General features: G+C 44.1%; 1 protein-coding gene and 1 long non-coding RNA gene across 2 annotated transcripts in view; one reads left to right on the plus strand and one right to left on the minus strand.

Moving 5' to 3' along the window:
• LOC113482764 (gap junction beta-6 protein) overlaps positions 1-20,974 on the minus strand; it is a 32,137-nt gene extending 11,163 nt beyond the window's left edge. Inside the window, exons 1-2 of the mRNA XM_026853818.1 lie at positions 20,964-20,974; positions 7,976-7,981 (exon numbers count right to left, since the gene is read on the minus strand). The gene's annotated coding sequence lies outside the window, so the exon portion shown is untranslated. The remainder of the gene's footprint in view (positions 1-7,975; positions 7,982-20,963) is intronic.
• Positions 6,936-10,958, plus strand: LOC113482782. Its single transcript, XR_003398920.1, has 3 exons — positions 6,936-7,033; positions 8,927-9,072; positions 9,828-10,958. It is a non-coding gene; the product is annotated as an uncharacterized LOC113482782 (long non-coding RNA).
• Positions 20,975-27,803: the final 6,829 nt, after the last annotated feature.

Raw genomic sequence — 27,803 nt, forward strand, 5'->3', positions numbered from 1 at the left:
GGCCCCGTACGGAGATCAGGGCTTCGGGTGTGAGGGAAAAACAGCCAGAGTAAAGGGCGGGACGGCTGAAATAAGCCTGGAAGAGCGGGCGGGAGGGCTTGTGTCCCTGCCGCGGGGGTGGGGGGCGGCGAGGGGCGCCCATCCCCGGCCGCTTCCCGCCGCCCGGGGGCTGCTCTGAGGTTGCACGGGGAGAGCGTGATGGGAAGGCAGACCGGGGCAACAGAATGTGTGTTTTTACAGAGGAAATGCATATCTGTTTAAGATAACAGGGTCCTCTTTCCATCTTGTCAAACCCAGGTATTCAAAAGGGCCTTGGGACAGCAAAACCCCAGGCCTTTTGTCCTGCAAATCATTAAGGAATTAGTGGCCAAACACAGAAGGAAGAGACACTAGTTTCTGGCTTTTTGAGGTTCGTTTTCAAGTGCGATTGAAATGCTACAGCCGTCCCCTGCAAACTCGCCGCCTTTCACGGGGCTGCAGATATTTGTCAGTGCGAAGACCTATTTTGGAAAGTTTTCTGTTTCCAAGGAATACAGTTGCTGAGGAAACAATTTACTTGGGGTTGAAAAATCCCCGCTCAAAACTGCATTCTCCGTCTTGCACATATGCACATCAAAATAAACAAATGGTTTCTAATCCTCTTAACTAAATTTCCAAAGAAAATGTACAGCACAACTGCAACAAGAGCACATTTGCTCAGGCTTTGTATGAAAAATGCATGTGTTTGCGCTTGTTTAGAGTACCAGTATAAGCTTGAATGATTTCCAGCTAAATTCTGCCCTTTAACTCCACTTCCTGGAATAAAAATAATTCCAGGGAAAATCTTTTGCAAAAGTCAGTGAGTTAATTGATCCCATGCTCAGGAAGAAGAGGTAGAAACTTCTAGCACAAGCAACTCGATCTTATACTTCAAAGATAAGAAATTGCCATCCGCTTGGTTTAAACATTAGCCTCTGACTCTGTTGGAGCTCATCTTTCCTTCACCACCCCTTCCTATCCTCGTGCTTAGATCCATGGAACCTGCAGGTTAGGAACATAGGAGAATTCATGTTGGACGGGATCTCAGGAGGCCTCTAGTCCAACCTCCTAGTCAAACCAGGGTCAGCTCTTATCTCAGATCATTCAGTAGTTACACCCCTCCACGGGGGACCCAGCACTCGTTGCAGCTGGAGTCAGTTCATCACAGCAATGGTAGGACCAGACCCAAGGTATATGATGCTATGCTGAGCTACACAAGCAATAAATACCTGAGGCCTGAGTCTTCCCGAGTTTGCTGACTTCCGTGGGAGTTGTGTGTCCAAGGTTTGTGTGTATAGCATGTATGAGGAAGATAGGTGGCTCTGGACCTGGCTGTGTGTCTGCACTTCACAAAAGGGGAAGCCTATCCACTAATGTAAGAAAAGCTTTAGAAGAGACATCTTGGAACTCAAGTGTTGTTCCCTCTCCAGTCACCTTCCAGCTTGATTCAATGAGCTTGAAAAAGTAAAATATGTCCTATCTCTGTTATTACAAAGTCAAAATACTTTTAAGCATTGGGTGTATTTAACTGTAGTGGAGGATTTTGAGTTTTGTGCTGTTTTTCAAGGCTGTGTTTGCTGCCAAAAACAGGTGTTTTTTTGCATTAAGCAAAGTTTTATGAAAAGTTAGTGGATATAAGACCCTATGGGTCTCCTGTAAAATTACCTAAAGGAGATGAGCCACAGGCAGGAGTACAGCATGGACCTCTCCTTATTACAGAATCACAGAATCAACTATGTTGGAAAGGACCTTGAAGATCATCCAGTCCAACCGTTAACCTAACACTTACAGTTCCCATCTACACCAGATCCCTCAGTGCTATGTCGACCCGACTCTTAAACACCTCCAGGGATGGGGACTCCACCACCTCCCTGGGCAGCCCATTCCAATGCCTGACAACCCCTTCTGGAAAGAAATGCTTCCTAATATCCAGTCTAAACCTTCCCTGGCATAACTTGAGGCCATTCCCTCTTGTCCTGTTGCTTATTACTTGGTTAAAGAGACTCAGCCCCAGCTCTCTGCACCCTCCTTTCAGGGAGCTGTAGAGGGCGATGAGGTCTTCCCTCAGCCTCCTCTTCTCCAGACTAAACCCCCCCAGTTCCCTCAGCCGCTCCCCGTACGACCTGTGCTCCAGACCCTGCACCAGCTCCGTTGCCCTTCTCTGGACACGCTCGAGTCATTCAATGTCCTTTTTGTAGTGAGGGGCCCAAAACTGAACACAGGAATCGAGGGGCGGCCTCACCAGTGCCGAGTACAGGGGTCAGATCCCTTCCCTGTCCCTGCTGGCCACGCTATTGCTGACACAAGCCAGGATGCCATTGGCCTTCTTGGCCCCCTGGGCACACTGCTGGCTCCTGTTCAGCCGGCTGTCAATCAACACCCCCAGGTCCCTCTCTGACTGGCAGCTCTCCAGCCACTCCTCCCCAAGCCTGTAGCGCTGCTGGGGGTTGTTGTGGCCCAAGGGCAGCCCCCGGCATTTGGTCTTATTGAAACTCCCCCAGTTGGCCTCAGCCCATGGCTCCAGCCTGTCCAGGTCTCTCTGCAGAGCCTCCCTACCCTCGAGCAGATCAACACTCCCACCCAACTGGGTGTCATCTGCAAACTGACTGAGGGTGCACTCGATCCCCTCGTCTAGATCATCAATAAAGATGTTGAACAGGAGTGGCCCCAACACCAAGCCCTGGGGGACACTACTCGTGACCAGCTGTCAACAGATTTAACTCCGTTCACCACAATCCTTTGGGCCCGACCATCCAGACAGCTTTTTACCCAGCAAAGCGTGTGCCCATCCAAGCCACGAGCAGCCAGTTTCTCCAGGAGAATGCTGTGGGAAAGGGTGTCAAAGGCCTTGCTAAAGTCAAGGTAAACAACATCCACAGCCTTTCCCTCATCCTTATACCAGGTCTTCACTGCACTGCTTTCAGGAGGGTATTACAGTTGGAGGCAAACACCTCATGTTTATCCCAAGGTAGAAAGGCCCAGTTCTAGCAGCAAAGAAGTCTTCAGTGATGTTCTGTATTTCAGAAATGAGGCAGTGTCAAACCAGCTGTTTGTTAGCTGGAACCATGGTGGGGAGCACAGGCGAATGGGTGGTGGGGAGCAAGGGGCCAGGTTCTCCTCTGCTGGGTAATTTTTCCATCTCTCATCTATTGAATGCTACTTCTCTGACCTGGCAACATCAACATGCTCTTTGATTATAGGTGAGGATGCAAAGGACACTAGATAGAAAGAATGAGAAAGTCAGTGATGGAAATTTAAGGAATAGAAAAAGAGTGTCCTAGTTTTGATCCCAGGGTTTTCTCTTTAATTATGGGGAAAAATGAAATATATTTAGTAATTGACTACTTAGTAATCAGTGCTAAATTGTACTTATTCCCTTACAGATCAGGAATGTTTTGTGTATTACTTAGCCAGCATATAAGAAGTACTGTTTGATAAACCTGTGAAATAAATACACATTAATTGATTACATTTGAATCATGACAACCCCTCCTGTAATAGCTGCAGCTGTGCACTGTAATGTGCATGAGTATTTTTGGGGTTTTGTCATGATTTTTAAGTAAAAAGGGAGAAGAAAAGGATGGTTAAACATAGAAACTATCTACTATTGACATATGAACAAGGAGAAAAAGTTACAGGGTTCAGAAATTCTGTGTCACTGGATGCGTAACATGATAATGCAGATACAAAATAAACGTATTTATAAATACTTTTTTTTGAAAATAAATAGATATAATTGTCACAATATCATATTGAGGACCAAGCAGCTCTAGGTATAAAGCCAAACTTTAGGATAAGGCCAGTCTCTTTGGTAGTGCATATCATCATCTGTAAGGTCATAATCACAGGCAAGGCTGACTATCCTGTAAGAGCATTTAAATCACAAGCACCCCTTTAAAAATACTGACATAAGTGAAGTTTTCCTCCTGAACACTCTAATCAAACCAGAGTCTAAGATGACTAGAACTTTTGACTGAAATTTTAACTTCATTTTTATGTATTTCATTAGACTGAAGATTTGTATAAAACAAGTCCAACTTCTCAATCTTCTCATTATTCAATGATAAAAAATGAGAAAACAACCCATGAGACAGCTTCTTTCCCTTTTTCCCATGGAAGACCACTGCTCAAACACTGTAGTGAAGACTGGAAGTGGGAGGTTTTTCTCCCTGAAAATGTCTGATTCCTTTCCAAACCTTTGTATCTCTGATTAGACTTTTTTTGCCTTCTGACTATTGAGCAGTTCAGAGGGGGGAAAATAAAATAAAGTCCAGTCCCTCATTATGAAACTTGTGCAAGTATGTCTCAAAGTGCCCGCTCTCTTGTGACACATTAGAGAGCAGCAAGCATACATGTGGTACTGCTAGTATATACTAAATCTCGGATCAAGCCCTGTCGGTGTTTTATGCTGCTCAGGAAGCTGCTCTTCTTCAGCTTTTATTTTCAGTTTAATTTACTGGCCAGCATTCCTACAGGGATTGCGTTGGCCCTGATTTACACACTCTTGGCAAATCCCAAGACCTCATCTAGCCAGAAATGATGACCAAAGAGTCACTTCCTTTTCAATATAATTAATATAATGACAATATGTAGCATCATGAAGGTTGCCCATGTAGTATTATTACTGTTTATTAACCATTACAACTCCTCAAGCATTTGTACTGCTATGACAAACAGTGCTTTTTCCCACCTGCAAGGGCTTTACAAGTGCTCTTGCAGAACAATTAGGATCGCACTTGACTTGAATAATAGGGCAAACCTTCCTTTTTTTTTTTTTTATTTTCAGTTAACTGACATTCATTAAATATCCCAAGAGAAACATACTAGGTGCTTTCCTGCTCAGATAACTTGGCAATCTCAGCGATGTTCCCTGCTTGTGGAGACAGAAGAAGGAAAAGGAGAGAGCAAAAAATCACCCCAACCCAAAATGATATGGGGTACCAACAAAAGGGGGTGAAAATGGTTCCTAGCACAGCTAGTACATGACCAGCCTGACTCATGCCCATCCGTAATAATATCCATATAATTTACACTTTTTACCTCAAAATGGACATAAGCAGCTATTTTAGTACATAGCCATGCTCTTCCAGGACACCACTGGAAAGTGTATGTCTCCTGAATGCTAGGTAAGGAAGACTAAATCATGGTCAGGCACCCATCAAAGCCTCTCAGTTAGTTTCTTAAGCTGACAGCTCTGGATATCCAGCATCACTTTGATTTGAAGGGCAGAGCTTTCTCCATCCTCAGGCAGCCTAGTAGTTTCTGCAACAGTATTGCTAATTTGGAAGCTGATGGTTTCCATCTCCCCACCCCTTTGGTTTATTACAAATATTTCATCAGACCAGCTGTAGTCTGCCATATCCTTCTTTGCTCTGGCCTGTTAGCAGTGATGCACAGTTGCTGTTATGGTGTTTCTCCCAGAGTGGGCAGCTGCAGCACTCCCATAGCACCTAGCTCAGGCTCTGGAAGGACCCATGGAGGCTTCCAGCTCATTTAATTGGTTCATTGTTCCCTAGTTTAATGTAGTAAGTTCATTGTTCCCCAGTTCAACTTAATTGAGTCATTGTTACCTGATTTCACTGACTGATTGCTGCCTGACTTGATTGTTAATTACTGCCTGACTTACTGAATCAGCAAGCTTCTGCTGCTAACTGCCAGCATACCTTATGGCTCCTAACCCATGCTGTCTACACTTCTGCCCCTTCGTCTATACCAACCTGCTCTTCGGACCTGCTCTCCTCTAGCCACATCCTCTGTTCCCTTTCTGCTTCTTCATTCTATTCTGTAGTGTTTCCCTAACCCAAGTGAGTTTCTCTCACTCATCCTCTAATCCTCCTCATCCTTCTCCTCTGCTTTTCCCTGGGTTTAGCCCTGGGCCTCCCTCCAGCTTTCCTCTCAGAGCTCTCCCCATGGCATCCCACAGTACCCCTCCTTGCTGCAATTCCTCTAAAACTGCTCCTGAGCTCCCCCAAAGGCTTCACGGTTCACTTGCTTCATGTCCCCCAGATTGCACTTCTTATAGTGGGATTTTTTTATCCTAATTCTGCCTACTAACCCTACACAAGCAGCAGCATTTGTCGGGTGCTCTCCTTTTTTCCTTCATTTCCACTACTTGCTTATACCCAGTTTTCTCTTCCTTTAAGGTAAATTCCAGAAGCCTCTCCCCTTGTTGCATGTTGCCTAGCATCATCCAGGCTCTTGGCTATTCTTTCTTCCTTCTCTTCACTAGATCCATTCAATTCCTTTGAGATTTCTGCGTCCACTCTAAGGATATCTTCTCTGATTGCTCCTATGTCATACTCTAGCCTTTTGTTTTCACTCAAAATGTTCTGATGATGGTCCAGGTTTTTCACTGACCCTCCACTCTCTGTCTCTCACTTCATTCCCCAATCTCCTGAAGTGCTAAGGCTTGGACAACTGGCCCAAGCCAGAGTTGACCTATAGATGAATCCTGCATATTTTATAACTGATAACCATTGCGCTAGTAGGTATTGTACTAAATTATAACAACGCACTTATGCTGATGTAAAAAGTGCTAAAGCATTGAAATACTGAAGCCTGAACAACAGGCCCCAAGATGAAGCTGCTGACTTAGTCTATAATCATTAACAAAGTATGTAAGCTCGCTAGTGAAGGATGCGACTTAGAATATAATCACTACTGAGGATGAAATGCTGAGAGAATGTATCCAACTTCCCTTGTTCAGCCTTGTTCAAGGCTGAGAACCCACGTATTTGGCCTTGTTAGAAACTGCCTTGGTCTCCCCTCCTGAGCCCTGGCCAGGCTTTGGGTGGAATCCAACAGAGAACGAAACCAAAGATTTTCTGCTCAAAACAAAAGTGACAGCTATTCTGGCTTGTCAATCTCTGGTAAATAAGGCTGGACCCGCTCACAGCAACTTTGGAAGCCTCACCTATGGGTGGATGCACCACATAGGATTCCCCACTTGCCGGGACAGGCTCTGCAAACCCTCGCTGTAACCGAGGCTCCCCAGTGACTGCAGATCTGGATGATGGTAACGTATGCAAGTGGTTATGGATCTTTCTTAATCACTGTTCGCTCTCTCATGTAATAATGATTTGATGCATTACCCTGTATTTTCCTATTTGTTGCTTTGGGTGCATTATTCTGCCTTTTCTTACTGCATGTTTTCTGTATTACTCTGTTATGTTGTTTGGTTATCACTAGTAAAATACACCTACTCTTTTCACTCTGGTCAGAGTTTAATTGGTATCCTTAATCAGCAAAACATGTCCCCAGATCTCTTTCATGTATCCCTCTGCATTTCCCTGTCTCCATTCTGCAGAAACATGAGATATAGGTATATCTTGTCCTCTTTTCTCTGCTGTTCTGCTCCACTATCCATCTGATGTCAATGCTAGGAGTAGGCACATGCTTCTGCAAGCAGAGAATTACTGTTTTTTGAAGTAGGTGTGTCAAGTTGTAAGTGTGCATTTAAATTAACAATCAGCATGAGCCCAGGCTTCCCCTTGGCCACTGCAGTGCATACAGGTGGTCAGCTCTACCTGTGCTGTCTCTCCAGTCTGCACAACATCTTGTGTAAGCATGTATCCCTCCTGATTTGGCGTTGACCACGCCTTGTTGTACTTTCTGGCCTGTCCTAGCTCCCTGTATTTACCCATTTTCTCGTTTTCTTATGTTGTCAAGTGCCTTGGAAGAAAGTCCAGAAAGAATTGCTTGTCTCTCCAGTGTAATCCCCATCACTAAGTGGCCAGCTGACAGACAGCTGGTTCCTGTATTCCTGGGAACAGATTCAGGGTGTGTTGCCCCTCCTTCCTCTGGCTCTCTCTTTTCACTAATGTGTCAAAGTTTTCTTGAAGAGAGGATTTTATTGTCTATAAAGAAACCTCTCTCTTCCCTTCCAGTCTTTAAGGGACCTTTACTCATCCTACACTGCATGGCTGATGGTCTTCAATTTCACTTGCAGTGAATTAACCTGCTTCTATGTTGCTTTACATGTATGTAAAAGACATTGGATTCCTAGGGCATTTTTGTTCAGACCCTTTTGGTTTTCAGATGCCAGACTCCATTGATTTCAAATACCTAAGAACCTTGAAACATGCTTTGGGAGAGCTGGGCCTTTGGCTTTTTAAACATCAGCAAATTTTCTTTTCTCTAAAATCTGTTTGTTTCCTTCAGCTACAAATTAATCTCAGGCTCCTGAACCTGAGTACAGTTCTTTAAGGAAGACCTGTCGTGGTAGGCAGGGCAAGATACACAGTTTCTGTATACCCTGGTTAATGCAGCGCAGTTGCATTCCCACTGCTCTAACTCCATTCTCTCCCCTATTAAGCAACGCACTTTGAATTAATGTTTACAGGTCTTCCTATTGTTGGCTTCAGCTCATTTTCTTCAATTTACAAAAGCCATCTGACTTTACAGATGATGCAGATACTGGCAGTCCCCCTCCTATTACTAGTATATGAACGCAGCCCTGTTCTCATGAAAGTTGGTGCCAAACCTCTCATAAAATAAGAACAGGACTGGCCCACAGGCTCTTCTTTGTTCCATTCTCCTTGATGGTAATTAAAATAATATTAAAATTAGCTCCAGAATTAGCAAGTGTCAGACTCTTCTTGACATCTTCCATTTTGTAAGGTGTCTTTCTGATAGTGGTTCCATTCACTGAGCTGATATGTAAAATATGGTTGTTCTAGACTTTTCATAGTGTGGAGCACACATTAAGAAAGAGAAATGGGGACAACTGCCCTTTGACATACAAGCAGCCTTTCTATTAGTATCTGCAAAGCACCCCTGTGTCAAGAACAATAGCTGCATAGATGGTTAACATAAAAAAACATTCATGGCATTTTACCTTTATTTGGTGTGAAGTATTTTTTCCTTTTCTAAAATGTTAATGACAGCCTAAAGTTGTTCCCTTTTTCAGCCCCACCCTGAACTTCAGAGACTTCTGCAGTTTGGGAATACACTGATACCAAGCTCTCCGTACTTCCTTCAGAAATTACAAGTGAAGCTAAATCTATGCAAGTCACTTCACTGCAGGGTTATCTGGTTTTAACTGGTATCATTGATGTAAGTATCCGGGTGTCAATATGCTCTAATAAAGAGGACAGAGATAAAAAACCCCTACCAAATTATTTATGCAAATGAGGTGGTGGGACACTGGAACAAGTTGCCCAGAGAAGCTGTGGCTGCCCCCTCCCTGTCAGTGTTCAAGGCCAGGTTGGACGGGGCTTTGAGCAACCTGGTCTAGTGGAAGGTGTCCCTGCCCATGGCAGGGGGTTGGGACTAGATGATGTTTAAGGTTCCTTCCAACCGAAACCATTCTATGATTCTGTGATGATTCTAAGATTTTTATCTCAAACTGAGAAACAAACAAAAAATCAGATGTAACCATTTCAATGCATTTGCGTGCCATGAAGGAACTGTTGCCTGCTGCATGGTGTAGCACCATGGTGTAGCATGGTGGACCACTTCTGTAGTCCCATCCCCCACTACCAAAACCCCCCACCACACACACAAACACAGCACGCACAGTGACATGATTCTTCCCTTTCACATGGGTGGTGTGTAGCTCAGAGAGGTCACCACGTCACCTGGAACAGTTGTGCCACCTTCCACAGTGTGCAGATGCAGTACCTGGAGCATGGACAGGGGAATGGGTTGCTGGTTTTCTCCACAGTGCGTTATGAGGTATCCTCCATGATGCACTTATGAAAGGCAGTATTGGTTACATACTGGGAAGTTGCTGATGTCTTTTTCCCCCACAAAGAGACTTTTCTCTTCCTTTCTCTTCATTCTGTAGTTTTTCTTCCTCTCCATTTCAGTTTACAGGATTCTGGTGAAGGACAAGATGTTTCTCTGGATTGGTCGGATGGGAGTCAGGATCACTGGGTGGGTACATGGCTTCACCCCCTGTCTCCAGAACAATGGGAATTTCCTTCATGCTAAGCAGCAGCAGCAACTTTTTTCACCAACAACTTCCCCTTCCACCATAGCATCCTCCTGTCTTTCCTTAGTAATGTCCATGGCAGATGATTTTTTTAAACACAGGACACCTACTAATGTGCTAGCCTTTAGCTAACATAAGTACAGCGATCTGAAAAGGCAAATGCTATACACACTACCTTAGATATACATATTAAGAAAAAGACCCATCTCTCCCTTGCATACTAACAATGCCATCTGCAAATGTCATCACAGTATGTTCAAGAGTTGCAAATTTTCCAGTTAAATCATGCTGATAATCTCTGACTCTGGGCAGGGATGGCTGAATACCTCTAATTTGGAAAGTATTATTAGGCTCTTCTGAAAGAAGGCCAACTTCCAAGGAGCACAATGAGCTTTGTTGGGGGCATCTCATGGAAGCAACATTTCAGGGGTTAGGTCAGGGGGTTCTGTGTAGGTCATAGAAAGTTAAATTAGCTTGATCTCACATTCCTAACACACACACAACACCCCAAAGGCAAAATGCAAGAAGCCACGTGCAGTCTACATCTTGAAGAGCTGAGTGAATGTGGCTGGATATAACTAACAGCAGAGTTTGGGCAATGGAGTTTAACCATTTGTATCTGCTCCTATTTGACAGCCAGTCAGAGACATGAATTTGGGAAAGAATATATAAATACAGAGTTTATAAATGCACAAACTGCCTACTTTCCCTACTGACTCAGTCAGAGTAAATATGTATAACCCTCTAATTCAGCTACTTCAGTTTCACAGCATCCAGGCATACCACAAAAAACTGATCTTCCTCTGAAGGTTTGCCTTGGTTTTTTTTCTACCGCCAAATTTTTGCTATTAAATGTTTACAATGTTTTATGCAGCTGTCTAAAGTACAATGAACCATAATCTGTAGGACAGATGCCCTATAAATTAAATCTTAAATGTGAGCTGGTAAGGGTCTGCAGAATTTAGCCTTCGAGATACAATGTGGGCAGGAGCTTACGAAATGCAAAGAAAGAGGCGCAATGAATTAGCAGCAAAGTTCCTGAATGGTTTAGCTCCTTCAAGTACTTTGCTCTCTTATTCCATGACTTTGTATAGAAACTTCATAATTACACAGCGTCACTGCTTTCACGTATATTTTATACTGCTATATGCGTTTCAGCTGTGAAAGACTGTGCCTTCTGTTGTCAAATAGATGATTATGGTTGAGAGTATATTTATGGTCCTTTGACTTTTCCCCACCAGTTGGTAACTTCAGCTACATATTCACTTTCAGATGTATAATTGATCATAAGAAAATAGCTTCAAATATAATCTATTACATTGACATTTTAACTTTGTGAATGATCGTATCTAAGAAATGTCCTTATTAGCTTCCTATTGGAAATATCACAATTGATGTCAACCTTCAGAGCTCCAGGTAGGCATTTTTCCTGACGCCCCTGGGGCTATGAGGGTCTGACATGGATGTTCAAATACATCCACAAAATCATTCAAAGAGGTGATTTGCATTAGCAGGTATTCACCTACTTAACTGTGTGCAGAATCAAACTCTATATCAGTAAATGTCATCAGTCTCAAGCCCATGTGATAGAAATGCACAAAGTCACCACTGTCCTCATTTGCCAAATATTCCTTAACATCTTTGGCCAGAGTAGAAAAATGGCTCCCTACTGGTGCAGAATGGAAACCTCAGCAGTAATTTACATTTTTCCTGATGACTCAAAGGAAACATTCCCCATTAATTGCCCATTCCCAGACTTACAGGATGAAAAAGGAGCAGGCTCTCTTGGAGCTTCCCAGCTCTCCCCAGACAGCTGGGTCAGGCCTCCTGTGTTGTCTCTGTCTTAAGGAGTGCTGGGTTTCCAAAACATGGCAAGGGCTTTTGCCTTGCTAGCTATTAAAAAACCAAAAAAATAATCACACTACATTCTTCTCTTGCCTCCCTCGCACCTTACCAATGAAATGAGAGAGCAGGTAAGAACCTTTTCAAGAAAGTGTTGGGTTTAACCGTGATGAGGTCCATGTGACTGAGGCTCCAGGGTGCCTCATGGCTCTTCCCAAGTCCTCTTTCTGTCCTCCCACTCACACATCTTGCTGCTTCTCACTTGGAACATGTCACTGCTCTTTACACCATTTAGGCCAAGAGAAAGAATTTTTGCCTGTTCTCACAAGCATTTTGATTAACTAAGCAGCTCAACAAGCAGTGGCAAAATAATAATGGGTTTCCATGAGTTACTCCAAATGGATCATGACTTTGAATTAATGATTTGCAACAACTGAGTGAAAGATTTTGCTATGTCAGCTACTGGATTTGAACAGGAGCCATTCTCAGCATGTGCTCACAGAAGCATCTCAAAAGCAAAATACCTTAAGAAAACACTCCTTATTCAAGCTGAGTAAACTGGACTCTGTGGCATAGGTAAGCACTAAGCAGAAAGCTAGCAGCATTTTCCAGCTCAAGCACTGTTGTGCCCAGCCCCAGCACTGTTGTGCCCAGCCCCGACACTTGCCTAACTTTAGAAAGACTTAAGGTATGCGGATGGAGTGACTACTGAAGGTCTTGACAGACCTCCCATCTTCCTCTCAGGAGAGAATGACTAAGTTGGGCTGCCAGGCGCTGCAGGAAGAGAAAGGGAGGGGGGAATCTTCCTGACTCTCATCCCTCTGTGATGATCCTCAGTCTCTACCTATCAAAGTCACTGAGAGTCAATCTCTCCTCTGGTGCCAGGATGCCCAGGTAGATGGGCCAGGGTAGTAGAGCCAGTCTTGTCAGAATAGTTCCAGTTAAAATCATAGACTCTCTCTAACTTGGTCAGGTACAAATCATGCTTCATGGACTGTATGAGATCCTACCTGAAGAAGTAATAAATATATCCCTCGCCCTGTAGGAGGTTATTAGAGAAATCCCATGGGGTGTCCTCCATCCCCTGAAGCATGTGGGCTACTGTCAGAAAGAGGGTGCTGAGATCAGCCAGTGACTATTAGCATATTTCTGGCCTGTCCACTGAGCCTATTAGTATTATCTAAGAGTTTTCATTTGGTCAACACTATTGATTTTCAGTGGCCAGTAAGTGATTCTCATCTATTGCCTGCCCAGTAGGATGGGATGGTCTCTGCTTAGGCAGTGTCTCCCATCAGACACCACAGTCAGGATTATACCTGGGGACAGCCCACCCCATCAAAACTACCCCATGCCACAGCTGCTCCTAACTAACCACATGCCTATATGCTCCCCTGTCCCAGTGCCCAACTCCTCTCCTCTCCTCTCCTCTCCTCTCCTCTCCTCCAGAGCTGACTCAGATTGTGGGAAGCCTTGTTGTCTCATGACATTTAAAGGTCCCCATTGAGTCTGTGCTAGACACGTTTAGGTTTCAGGAGAATCTTTGTCATCCAGCAAACTGGCTTGTCTTCAAGGAAGGACTCTTCCCGTTTATCCCAACATTCAGCCCAGCAATGAATGGGTTCCTGCTTACTTTGTGCTGCCAGTCATGCCCTTTGTAGTATGCACTGGCTAACATCTCTGCGATTTTGGGACCCAGCAGTTTGCATGGTTGGAGATAACAGGGCCTGACCACAATCTCCTATGACTGCAAACCTCCAGCCTCCTGGGTGTCCTCCCAGCATGGGGTCTTCCTGCCTTGATGCATAGAGCAAAGAAGTGAGGTTGCCCTTTAGAAACTGCATGTGCTTTTCCTTCCCTCACCCCATATAGCAAAACTGTTTTCCTTCCGCCATGTTCAGGATCTCCCATGGCTGCAGGGGAGAAAAGATTTGCCTCTGAGCCATGAAATCAGATTTGCTTTGCTGTAGACTTTTCCTCGAGCCAGTGAAAGCAGAGACAGGAAATTTGTTTTGGACTATTGAGTTCAGCTCTCCATACAGGATTTTTTGGCCACTCATCTCAGCTGGGACAGGAGAGATGGCTGAGAAGGGGGACCACCACCTGAATGTGGTCACCAGAGCATCCCTGACATAAGACATGAGACAAAATCCATATGAAAGCCAAGTGAGAGGCAGACACAAAGAGATGTTAACTTATGCTCTGGTCATCTATGAGGTCATCTGCCAGGAGGAGAGAAAGACTAAAAAAAGGGAAGGGTGGGTATGAAATGGGATTGGCAACTATCGCCAGCTTAACCAAAATGGACATTTAATAATGTATAGAACAAGTGACTCAGATTTGATGCTGTCTTTTAATTTAGGATCGATGTGTGTGTAGATTATATGGCATGTTTGCAGGAGGAGTGCTCATAGAATACAGATGTTATTAGAGCAGGATGAGTATTTGTATTTGGTCTCAAGCCCAAAGCCACATTACAGAAAGGTTTTAAATGCAAGTATAACAAAATAATTCAAATGCAGAAATGAGAACAGGAGGGTTGATTAGTGTGCAAAGGATGACTTTTTGTGCGACTTGCCTTAAATTTAACAAAGCAAATCTTGTAACAGTTTTCAACTAGAACAGGTGAAGGCTTTGGCTCTTGAGAAAGCAGTAGTCTCCTGCACAGAAGGGCATGTAAATAATCCTCACTGGGAATTCTGTAGCTACACCTTCCTGCAGAAGGTGTAGCTACAGAAATCAAGCTCTTTGATGGGATGTTTTCCTGTGCCACAGGGCTGATGCATTAGCCCGAGGTGCTCAGGATATGAGATGGAAGCCAGGGTGCCTAAGAAGACTTTTAACTCTTCAGAGTCATAAACATTGCTGTTTAACTGCCAGAATCCCCCTTCCCTCAGAGGAAACTGCTGCTTCTTTCTCTTTTACCACCGGATGTGAGTGCAGGCCTGTTATTATTGGCACTCCCTTCCTATGGATGGATTTTTCTTGGTTCAAGGCACTCTAGTAAAGTCTGAATTTTTAAAAGGGAAACCTGAGACTTTTTTGTTAAATTTTTCTGTATTTTATGTGAACAGAGGGGTTCTCTCTATTCTAGTATGTTTTTCATCACCAGGCCCTGGAGCATCAGGGACTCCTCCTTTACCTGGTACTTCATTACAACTTTGTCCATTCTTCAACAATAAAATAAACTGCACCAGTAAGAAAACAGAAGTCATTGCCTACCTTTTAAACAAAATTGTATATCAAAAACAAGAGAACAAGGCAGAGGTAAATAATTGCTTTTCCCCTGTCTTTATGAGATGAGCCCCATGCATAAAATCCGCACCCCAAAAGTAAGCGGGAAGGTGAGTTGTGAAGCACAGATGTCCAGAAGGTTTCAGTTTGTCCAGGTGCTTCTGTGAGGTTTCTCTGCATGGCCCACACCCTCCCAGGACCAGCCTTATCCAGCTGCCTGACACCTGGGCTGCTGTGACATCTTGGGGGTCTCACCTCCAGGAGAGACCCTGCCTACTCCTGGGACACAGAGCCATGGCTTACAGAGGCAATTGCTGGGTCACTGACAGGACTGAAATTGGTGTCTCCAAAGCCTGTGTGACTTCTGGGACATGCCACAAGCTGAGCAGGGGTAGAAAGTATTTTCTCATCTTGCTGGTTTGCTAATTAGTCTTGCTCTGTCAAATGGTGTCCAAGACCTACCTTTCCACTTCTGCTGTTCCCTTAAGGATCTTATTCTATTTTCTTTTTCTTCTAATTTTTACAAATATTTGTCCCGAAAACAGCCTTTCTGAAATGGATACAATTCAAATAAAGCCCTGACTCTGACCTGTCAGAATTTCCCCAATCCCTGAGGACTCCCAGGCCATCTCTGTGCTAAGCACTGGGCCTCCAAGTCTACCTCATCAGCATATAGTAAAGCTCATGGAGGAGAGGAAATCAGACCATCTTTCATCGTGCATGATTTCATGGCCTTGTCATGACACATATCACCTCCTGTCCATCAACCCTGTTGTGAATGTGTAGAAGGTCATCCAAATGGTTTTGGGAAATCACACATCTGCTCGGCTTCTCTGTTCAGTTTCCCAGCCTAATCCCAGAGAGCAAGTGTTCCCGGGCTTTTTCTTTGGGGACCCTCTGGCATGAGGCAGGAATCTTAAGAAGGAGAACTTTACAGGATCTACTTAAGTTTCACCTTGATTTGACCTCTTCTTCTTTTGCAAAGTCAGGGTAACGCTTTCACCTTGTCAGTGGCTGGCTGCGGGCTGGTGGTCCACCTGCGCATGTACCTACTTGCTTTCAGACTGCTCTGGAGAGCTCACAGTTCTCATCAACAGCCCTTGTCCAGCAGATTGCAATCTCCCAGGGTAAAAAACTAATAGAGAGGACCCTGATCCCTGCAGGCCTGGTAGAAAATGTGCAGTAATTGAAAAGATAATAATACATGTCAGATGTACACAAGCTGTGGAGGTAGCAAAGGAACTTAATGAAAAAACAAATCCTAACAAGCATGGAATACTAATTTTAAGTAGTAATTCACATATTACTTATTGCTTAAGGGCAAAATTCATGCTGCCTAACATACTTTCCCAAGTTTGCAATGCATGGCCTTTGCAACACAATAAATAGGTACTTTTTTTTTAACACTTTCCATGTCCACAAAGATGTATCCATAACCCATGCCACATCAGGTATTCACAAGGCAACAGCATGATTTCAGGAATGTATTTTAGTGTTGTAAAGGAGATCCCTGATGAGATCCATTCAAGCTCTCCCTCCCTGAATAGTCCAGGCTGCCATTACCACTTCGCTGAGCAGGGAGGAGGAGGGGATGTCCATTAACCCCTTCATTAAGTGCTGAGATGGCAGTCACAAGACAGGGTGCATCCAGAAGAGCCAGATGAGCAACTTTTGCAGAGAGCAGAAATCGCATTTGAATCCCACAGGGCTGTGGACAGTACCAGCAGCAACAACACTGAGTTTTGCTGAAACTTTCCATTTCCAGAGTTTGAAGAAGCCCATGGTGATTAACCAGCCATATCTGCCATCAGGGAAGCAGAAATTTCCATTTTAAAAGCGAGGAACACCAGAGCATGGAGAAGGCAACCTAAGTGTCTGTCAGCTCAGGACCAGGAAATGGGCCTGTCACCCACAAACCTGTCTCCTAAGGTCATCTTCTCCACAAGACTATTCAGGATTTGTCACTCTTTCTTTGTTTAGTCACAGAAAAATGTGACTATGAATTCTGTCACTGTTTGTCCTACCCTGAGCTGTGTGGTTGCAGGACACCACAGTGGGGTTTATCCCACCCGACTGCCAGGTACAACACAACACGCCCTGAAAACCAGGTGTGGAGAAGTGATGTAGCAGGGTATGGAGGGGACCAGCCAGGGGGAAAGGCAAGCACAAAGCATCTGCCAGACCCCAGGACCAACTTTCCTCACAGCAGAGGAAATGCTCACACAGAGATGTCAATAGATGGTGATGGTCACCATCTATTAAGCTGTTTTTATAACATTGTCTCCCCTAGTTCCCACCAGGACAGCAAGTGGATAGATGATGTCATCAGCCATCCCCAAAGAGTTTGGTAGAAGAACGTAAGTTAATTGAGCTGCTCTGCCCAAAGTCATGGCCACAGGAGTAGACAGAGTCTTGTTTTCTCATACAAGGATTAAAGGGTCCTGAGGAAGGGGTGTTCCTTTTCCTAACGGGCTGCTTCTGCAGGTGAATGGTATTTGGGGTCGGTCACCTGCACACAGGGGTATCTCAGTGTGTGGTAACACCTCTGCTCAGCAATCTGTACCCAGATCTCAGCCACCCCCTGGGCATCATAGCCCAGACAACATCCCATAAGAGGAAATTCTGGGGAAGAATTATTAGATGTTTGCCGAAGAACAGTAAAAACGTAGAAATGTTATTTGGAACTGGAGTTTCAGCATCTCTGGCTTATTAGAGTCCAAGTTCTCTTGAGGACCTCACCAACAACCTCTCTCAGCATTAGCAGGAGCTAAATTGTGGGAGAGGAAAGAAACAAATATCTTAAAAATCAAATTACCATGCAAACCAGAAGACAAAGAATATTTGCATGAGATAAAGCTTCACCTACTGAACTGCCAATGTGCAAAAGAGAAACCAATCAATTTTCTAACAAACATCAGTGCATATTTCAAAGAACATTGAGTTTCCATTTTCATTTATTTTCTCCTCCATTTTTTCTTTCTTACCCATTTTTCCCTCTAAATTTAATGTTGGTAAATATTTCTCCCTGTTGCTCAGATAACCTATCTGATTGCAGAGGCTTGAAGTTTAACCGATGATGAAAGACTACCTGAGGGATACTGGAGTGCGTACACCACAGGGGTGTGGACATAAACCCCTGAAATATGCTGGCAGTATGACCAGAGTTGTTCTACCTGTAGGTTAAGTCAAGATAAGAACTTGCTTGCCGGCTCCACAGGGGACCGAATCCCTCATGGTTGTTAAAAAAAACCCTGGACTGCTGGCTTGAGATGGGGCAGAGCCTGCGGGTTAGGAGACCAGGAGGGGGCTGAGCCACCCACCAACCTTTTCTGACACAAGAACTGCTGGTGACCCTCTATCCCAATGGTGTGGCCCCAGCTGGGAGGGCAGGAGGAGAGGGCCAGCCCTACCAGCCAGGACCTGGGCTTTTGCTCCAGGTGGGCTTTCTGGCACCGTTGCAACAGGCTCTCCTGTACCTAACTCATGAGCACCTCTGCCTTTCCTTGGTGGGCTTCAAAGTTACTCAAAGTGCATGGTCCCTGATGGGCTCCAGCGTGCCATGTGGTGGTGGGCAGCGGGTGCAGTGGCCACCCTGCTGGCACCAGCCAGCCCTTCAGAGGGGTTTACGTAAAGGCAGTCGAACACGTCTGTTCAGGGCACAGGCAATGAGGCACAGGAAGAGAGGATGAGTAATGGCCCCAGACTGGTCTAGTTAGCACCAGGGTGGCTTCGCTACGTGCCTCCCCATCAGGTCCCCACAGCACCAGTGCACAGGAGAGAAGGGGCCACTTTTTGCTGGAGCAGAGGGCAGGGTGAGAAAAGCCTTTCCTCCCTCGGAGATGCTGAGTGAGGGTCTCCCTTCCCCTTCACACATGGGAAGGGCTTAGTTTGGCATAGGAAAGAACTGGAATACACCGCTGCAACATGAGAACTGGCACTTCTTGCATGGCACCCTCATATAGAACCATCTCAAAAATTTTTGTAATGGCCAAGGCACAGAATGCAATGATGTTCATGGGTTTGCAGGATTTTACAAGTGTTGGCTGATGATAAATGCCCTCTCTGAAAAGCCAGGGCTACTTGGGTCACTTCAGAGTATGTAAAAATCTCTGCAAACAACACAGGCAATTGGAAGATGTCAAATCAAAAACAGCTCTCACAGTAAATTTATAATTATGTGGACTGGAGACAGAAGAAACAAAAAGTCATCTTAAAGTTGCCAGCTGTTCTAATGAAAAGAACTAATAACACCCCCCACACACCCCACCCCCAATAACAACTAATAAAAATTGTTCTTTACAATAAAAACCCACATGATTTCTATGCCAGGCTCCTGATGGACTGATGCCCCTGAGCAGGCAGTACCAGAGCAGTGCCAAGGTGTGTGCACCCACCTTCTGATCACATGGCTCCTCTAGCACAGCCTGGGCAGGGCCCATCCTGCCCCACACACAGCTGGAGCATGGACAGGCACCAGGGGAGAGCATCAGGCATTAAAGGGAGCTCTGAGTGGGATGCTATGGCCATAGACATGGGGGTTTTAACACTTAAAAGCGATCTAATGCTTAATTCCTCAGTTCACCTCTACCTTCAGCTCTGTGCCTCTGGCATTAACACAGCTGTCAGTAAAATGACAATAGCGTGTTTAAGCTTTCCTTGCTATTAATCAGGACAGTAATGGTAGCTTTATCTGGGCTTGTAACTGCCTACACCACAGACCCGTACTATGTCAGCTCTCCATCAGGTATTACAATGTCATGAGACAACGCTGGTTTTCTTCAGTCTTTTGGACCCATTTTTAATGTTGAAATTCTTCATGGCGAGGCTGTTGCTTGAGCCATGCAGCAGGGTGGCAGGAGGCGTCTGCTGACAGTGGTGACATGGAGGAGTGCAGGGTTCATCCGACAGAAAAATTGGAAGGGATCATTGCTCCAAACAGGGCCGTGTTTATGCAACAGGAGTGAATATGCACAGCAAGGGAAGATTTTTTCCCCACAAGCATGAGCCCAAGGCTTTGTCATTAGCTTGCAGCCGGTGAGGAGCATGCAGCTCCCGTCTCAGCGTGGGGCAGAGCAGGAGCGGATGGTGACACACAGCCCAGCCCAGGCTTCCCTCCATGCCGGCCATGAGTGCTGGGCAGCAGACTTCAGGGAGGAGGAGGACAAAGTCACTTATCATCCACTTTCTGCCCTTTACCTATTTGCTCTCTGCTCATCTAGACAGGACTGAAAATAACAGTGTGGAAGGGCAAGGGCAATAGGTGCAGGCAGCCCAGGTGGGAGGTCCGCACGTGCTGGAGTCCAGCTGGGCTCACCACCAAGCCTGGTGTGGGTCACCCTGGCACGGCAGCAAATTGGTCAGAAGGATTAGGAGAAGAAGAGTTATCTTCACGCCTCTAACACAGAAGTGAGAATCAATTTGGTGTGATTTAATATATGCTGAGATCTTTGAATGAATTAATGGGAGTGGTGGGTCTTGGTCTGGACATGGCACTTGCAGACCTGGACAAAGTGAGGAGCATTCAAGGAGCACAAGAGTCAGGAGAAACACAGACCAAGGGTATCAAAGGGAAAAGCTTGGTAACTTGGTGCATTTCATCTAAAAAAAGAATATTAGGAACAAATACAGAAACAATCATCTAATGTATAAAGCCTTCTTAAGGAAATGATCATTTTATATTATCTGCAGAGACAAAGACATGAAAAAATCAGTTTTCCTTCTTCAACAAAGAGCATTTTGACTCGCCACTAGGGAACATTTCCAAGATGTACAAGGCGTGGAGCACGGGGAGAGGCTAAAGAATCTCTGTCCAGAGAGATTTTTCAGGAGTCCTTAGATAAAAGTCCCCGTGATGTTTCCATACATCAAGAGTGCTTGCAGGCAGGGGTCTGGCAGGGCTCCCTGGCAGGCGAGGGCTGCCTCAGTGCAGAGCGGGAACCAGCAATCCCTCTAAGTCCCTTCCTGGTTTACAGTTTGTTGCCTGAAATGCAGCATTAAGTATTCTTGGCAAGAGTCATAACTTGGCTTGAACAAGCGTTTGATAAGATCCATAAAGCTAAACATGGATTACTGCTCTATAAGAAAGTGTTGAACACCAAGTATGCCCCACTTTCTATGATCTAAACCATGTTAATTCTCTAAGCGCAATTCATAACACATCTGGAGCCAACTATTTCCATCTACTTATAGACAACGTTAAATGAGATACTGTTTTAATTTTGCTGAGCCAAACAGAGATAATGCCCCCAAGAAACAGTTTAAGTCTGTAAAAATAGGACAGTGTAGGTTGCTAAGTGATAATGATTCGCAAAACATAAATACTTACACAAAGGAAGTGATTAATTCAGGACATTCTTTATATATCACCTCTATAATCTCTCCAGCTGTAGCCCATTATGTACTTTTATCTCACAGCATACTCTCTTTATTTGTCTTTAAATCAATTCTTTTAATCTGTGGGGCTTTTTCAAATTTATATCTCTAATTTACCCAGTCTTCTGCCTGCTGCAGCCATCTTCACTCTGTGGAATAACACCCATGGACCCATCCCACACACAGGATCAGACACATCTGCACTTTGACACCAAAGAAAGGTTCAAAGAATGGTTCTATGTACCAGTGTCTGTTCAACACGGGTGGCTGAGCCACATCTTCATTTGCCATCATCCGTGGAGGAGTTAGTGGTGCAGATCCCAGCTCCTGCAAACAAGGCATCTGCCCATTCTTTATGGACTCCTGCTGCTGCATGGCAACATTTTGCTCTGTGCCTTAGATGAAGACCTTGAAGATGAGAGGCTGTATATCCAAGCTGTCAAAAACAATGTTTGCAGGGCAATGGAGAGTGTTGTTACTAATTCAAATATGACTGCTATTTATACTGTTACCTGCAGTGACCAAGGAACAGCATTCAGATCTTCCATGGAAATACCTCTTCCAGCCCCAAAATGCCATTTTTTTCTCACAAAAATGACAGGCACAGGAACTCTTTGGCTGCCATTAGCGCTTCACCTCAAACAGTGGCCTAAAGGTTTGCCAATTCTTGGAAAAATGCAATCACTTTTTTTTTTTTTTTTTAATGGCATTGTTGTCATTTGAGTGTCTGCATGATTTATTGCTTTCCCTGTAAGATGCTGCATCCTGAAGCAGATGCTTTCTGCAAGGAATGAGCACAACCATCCCCAGTTCCCCACCTGACTGTTGGGGGTGACCGGCTCTGTCTTGCTCACTTCTGCCTTTAAACTGATGTGAATCCACTGACAGCTACTTTCACCAAGGCTTCTTTCAATACCAACTCCTGTTGTATCCCTAAGGAAGCACTGAGGTGAGCTTCCACAAAATCAGGAAAGCGCAGTAAAACCTGCCAGTCAGTATCTCTTTGCACTCTGCCTGTTTTTGGAGATCTCTTCTGATGTTTCGGTGGCCTTTTCCTTCTAGTTGTACAGCCATGTCCTGCTCTGGAGCTGTTTCCCTCTTCTATTCCCTCATCTGTCACAGCCTCAGTGTTGACTCCATTCCCTCCTGCCAAGCTCCCTGGTTATTTCAACACACCAGTGCTTATGCTGGGATGGACTGTACAGTTTGGTCTGTATCCGAGTGCAACTTCCACTGCTCCCTGCACCTTTTGCTCCCTTATGACTAGTGCTACTGGCCTACATTACCATTTCCTTCATGACTTCCCCTTTCTAAAAGGTATGAATATCCACTCTTGGTGATTTCTTCATTAGTTTGTGCAATGGTGATGTCTCAGCAGCCCTGCCTTATTCATACCTTTCTGGAATGATTTTATTGTGTTGCTTGCATAACTTTACCATGTGTGCTTACACCTTTCTGGAAAGCCCACCACCATGCTATCTTGGATTGGTTCCTTGAATATTTATCCTGTGGTTTACAGTGAGTATTTTTTTTTTCTACAATCACCTGAAATGTTCCAAAAATCTCTCTTTGGAAATCACCTTCTCAGATCTAGCCTTTACCTATTGTGATCAAGTGTCACCCCACCTTTTTCTTGGTCTTCCTCTTGGTCTCTCTGTTAGATAAACTAATTGTTTGCTCCATGAGCACTGGGTGTATGCTTATACTAAGTATTATGCAATATTGTAGATTTTAATTGGTTTTAATTTGCATGCTTACAGGGATGAAGGATTTCTGATTTGTACTAACTATATCTGCATCATCTCCAAGAGATGTGTATCTAACCTTCCTTAAAAGAACTCAAAGACCTTTGCAGCTGCTCTAAATAGTTTTTTCAGTTGCTTAACTTACACTTCAGAAGACTTTTAAAACTATAAGCTGTGGATCAAACTCTCTTGATGCTTGTATTTTTCATCTAGAATGAACTTTGTACAATCTTGTAAAAGCTTGAAAAATAATTTTTAATCTATTTCATAAGCAACAAGTCCAAGAGTGTAGATAAGTATGTGAAGACAGTTTCCATGCCCACAAAAAGTAACAAAGCGCATGACCAGGAGAACAGTCAAAACAACTGTCAGCCAAAATCACGGCATTAGAAGAAGATGTGGAAGTTGAGCAGCAGGTGATAAATCTGTTTGGTTTATTGCTCTTAGGGTGACGGGGTTCAGTCCCCAGTCAGGTTCTTCTAATTTGCCATGCTCAGGGCTGAGACTATGGCTTGAGTAAACAACCTCTGCTGAGGTGTCATGCCACCACAGCATTTCCCTCTGCTGGGTGATGACCCAGACAGCTGCTGGCCTCCACCGAGAGCTGCTGCACCAGAGGGAAAAACAGCAGTGCAAAGATGCTGTTGAGCAGTGAGTGGGCAGCTGAAAAATTAGGGAGACTGTAAGGGACCTCCAAACAGGCATGGATTAAATAAAAAAAAAAAAAGGTGGGGTAGTAGGGCAAGAACTGTATAAGGCCACAAATGCAAAAAAAGGGCTGTTAGGAGAAAGCACACCATGTATGAACAAATGGTGCAAAGAAACAATGAGGGTAGGCCAGGATGGTTGCCCATCTTCCTGGGCAGTGAAGGGAGATGCTGAGATGGACCTGAGGCTGACCCAGTACAGCCTCCCTCCGCCCCAGGCTGTTCTTGGGGTGTTATGCAGGCCCATGCTATCTGCTGTGCTGCCTATTAGATTATTCCCAAAGGTGAAAATGTACTGTCATAAAATTCTCCCTAATAAATCTGCCTTAATTAAGACAGCTTGCAATTTAGTTGTGGAGATTATACTTTCTCCACCCAGCTACTGTGGTTTTCCCAGGTATGCGAGATGAGGATTTTAACCAAGAATGGATTTTGTGTGACTGTAGGTGGTTCCACATCCAGACTGAGAAGAAGACTCAGGAGTAGAAGCATGTATTAAGAATTAAATAGTTTCCCTACAAAAGGAATAAAAAAGAGGAATAGGTATCACAGATTTACTAAAATGTTTTTCTTCAGGGGAAATTGTAGCATATACCACAAAAGCCATGTGAAAATAATAGTTCAATTAATGAAAAAAGTAAGGACTCCCTGAGAAAACCATGTTTGCAAGGCCAGTCAGTATTTGCTGAACAGGCCTGGAAACCAGCAAAAATGTTTCTCATGGCTGAAGAATATAAAGAAAGAATATGAAGTGAGAGCTGGAGGGAAGAGGGGCTCAGAGAAGCTGCACTGGTAAGTGATTAAAGTGAGGGCAGCATGCAGCATCTGAGTACATCCCCACACGTGCCGCTTGCGGCGGGGTCTCTGATGCTCAGGCATGACATAAGGAGTTGAAAAGGCAACTAACAGGAGCCTGGAGGTGTGGAAGAGCTGCCCTGGGAGCCTAAAAATGGGACATAATGACCCCCATTACAGGGACCATGCTTGCCACCAGGGTCCTGCTTCTACCACCCTGTGCATTCTAGGTCCAAATACAAAACCCCTGTGGTATAAAAAGACCTTCTGCCAATAACTTTGTTTAAGGCTCACAGAGCAGTTGGTCACCAATGATCTCAGCAGGTACCACGTCTACAGATAAATACTGAGTTAGCCATAAAACGGGAAGCAGCTTCATCTTGGAACATATAATGAGATTAAATCAGGAAGCCAAACATCAGTGTCAATGGAGAGGATTAGGAAAAGGCTGCGTTTGGCTCCCCACTGCCAGCAGCACATGGTGCTTTCCTCGGAGGAACGTGAGTCAGAGGAGTTGCTGCCAATGGGCAGCTCGGCTTTGCCTGGGGAACTGCAATGTGCTGCAGGGGAATGACTAAAACAGGCCCCTGAGACTTCAACAATGATCAAGCAGGGTCCAGATGGCCAGAGGTTCACATTTGGATCCCATCTACTGAGAAAAAAAAATAAAATCAGTAGTTGTCACAAATTCTGTTTGCCTGTAGAGGCTGGAGTGGGAGGTTGGTACAACATCTGAGTAGCAATTGATCCCCATGTGTAGCTTTGAAATTAAATATAATCCTCTGAGCAGCTGAGAAACATCAATAATAAAGAAAAGGGTCATCAGAAGAGACTAATGTGGTAACGAAGGTGGAAGGTAAATGGTGAAAGGACAATTCAAGGGAAGGTTTAAAAAAGAGGAAAAAGAAAAAATCTAACAAAGTGCAACATGTAACCATATGGCTACATGAGCTTAGAAATCATGCAAACAATCACATATTTAAAAAGGGCTGGAAAATACAAGGTTTGCTTTCCTCAGAGAAATTTCTTGAGGAAACATACCCAAAAAGGAGGAGTTATGAAAAGCAACCATAGTAACGTAGTTCAAGTGCCACCATTGAAAATAAGTTCCCTGAGTGTTATCAAAAGTAAGAGACAGCTACAGACTTAATGCTAAATAAACCAGTCTTCCCATGGAAGCTGAGCTTTATCCAGTTCTGGTCTTTGCGCTTTCCTGCTATAAACAAGGTAATTGTGTATTGGCATAGAAGTCTCTCAACACTGCCTTAATTAGGCACTTTCAAATAATCTCTGTTTTTTATGTCATCTTAATCATAAATCATGACCATAGTCACATTAAAGCTGTTCCTGCAGGCTCTAACACTCAGTGGTGATCGCCTCTGCCTTTTAATATAGGTTTCTGAGCCTTTGATATGACCACCTGAAGAAGGTCCTACAACTACACATGTCTAGGCAAAAGAGCCACATGCTGCAGCTAAGTCAAATATTTGTCTCACAGCAAGTTCTCAAGCTTTCTTCACCCTGAAGTAATGCCATCAGATTGGTGGCAGCTGGCAGTGACCTGCATTAGGAAAAACAGAAAAGCTGCAGCAGAGATCATGGAACAGAGAGCCTGGACCAGCACAGCGCTAGGGCAGATGGACCTCCCTTAACTTTTGCAGGTAAACTATAGTGGAAGGAAAAAAAATTGTTTTACAGGTGAATAGTCCAAGCTTGTTAGCCTGGAAGACAGGTGAATGAAGATGAGCTGTTAACATCTGTTTCTAGCTATGCAAGAGGCTGTGGATGGGCTCCTATGAGCTGGGCAGACTGGCCTAGTTAAATGTTACAACCCAAACTCCTTTGCTACAGAAACAGGGAAGCAAGCAGGCAAGGTACTGACACAGACTGATCTGGCCTAAGAAATGGAACAAAACCTGGGACTGTGGGCAAGGTGACTCACATCACCTGTTTACTGACCTGACCAGCCAGGAGCTGCGTGTCAGAGGAAAGTCCTTTTGCAGACATTCAAGAAACTTATTTGCAGGTTACAGGAGAGCTGGCAGCTGGAAATTACACTTTCTTTTGCTCTGCATATGCATGGGAACAGGATTGATAACAGGGTGGACATGGCAGTAATTACCTGAGGCTACAGTCAGCAACCACTGCCTGGACAGTTGTCACAGCAAGTTTTATGGCAGTAAGTGTGATGAGCTGGTAGGTCAGTAAGTGTGATGAGCTGGTAGGTCAGTGCTCTCCCGAGGTAGCACTCTGCAGAGGAGTCTGGACTGTAATTTTTATAAGGGACTTGAAAACTATATGCAAACATAGTAAGCACTGTTCACAGAGTGTAGTGGGGCAATACTAACAAACACATACCTCAGTTTTACTGATGATTAAATATGATTGTATTAATCCCTATCTAATGGTTTTCCTTATAATAAACTATTAAGATACTAAAATCAGATTAAAACATAAACCAGGTTATTACTTAATCAAATAGTTTTTAATTTGTAGTAATATAAGTAGTAATTGTTAGAAAATTTGTATTTTACATTTTTCTCCTTATTTTTAATAGCTTTTGTTTTGTAAACAGACTATAGAAGTATGATGTCTCTTTCAGCAATTGAAGTTATATTCAGACTTTAAAAATTGATCAGACTTCTGTAATCACCACTTCCTATGCACTGATACAGATCTTGATGGGGGAGATGATGTTTGTAATTAACATTTCTTCCTAAAAAAGGAAAACCAAAAGCAAATGCAAGAAACATTTCTGGTTTACAGAATTACCCAATGTAACTTCATGCTACTCCATAAGCTTCTGTACGATACAGATCAGACACAGGCACTGCCCATTCGGTTAAATTGCCTGGTTACACAATTCACTATTCCCACTACACCATATGTTTGAAATGGCACAATTACATCTTTCCATTACTGCATGGGTTTGAAATGACACAGCCGAGTAATATCAGAAAATCTGCTTTTGTGGTTGTAAGGTGCTCTGGAATGTGGAAAGCTCTGCACTTCTTGGTATGCTGCCGCCTTTGTGTTATAGCAGTAATTCCAATAATTTGTTTTTAACTGCACAGAAATACTTTCTATATTAGTACGAAGAGCTCAGTAGACAGATTGCACCCCATTAAGTTTTAAAAAATTTCTTAAAAAGAAAAAACA

This window comes from Athene cunicularia, assembly GCF_003259725.1.
Source record: "Athene cunicularia isolate RWA chromosome 1 unlocalized genomic scaffold, athCun1 chr1_part1, whole genome shotgun sequence".
In the NCBI taxonomy this organism is placed as follows: Eukaryota; Metazoa; Chordata; class Aves; order Strigiformes; family Strigidae; genus Athene; species Athene cunicularia.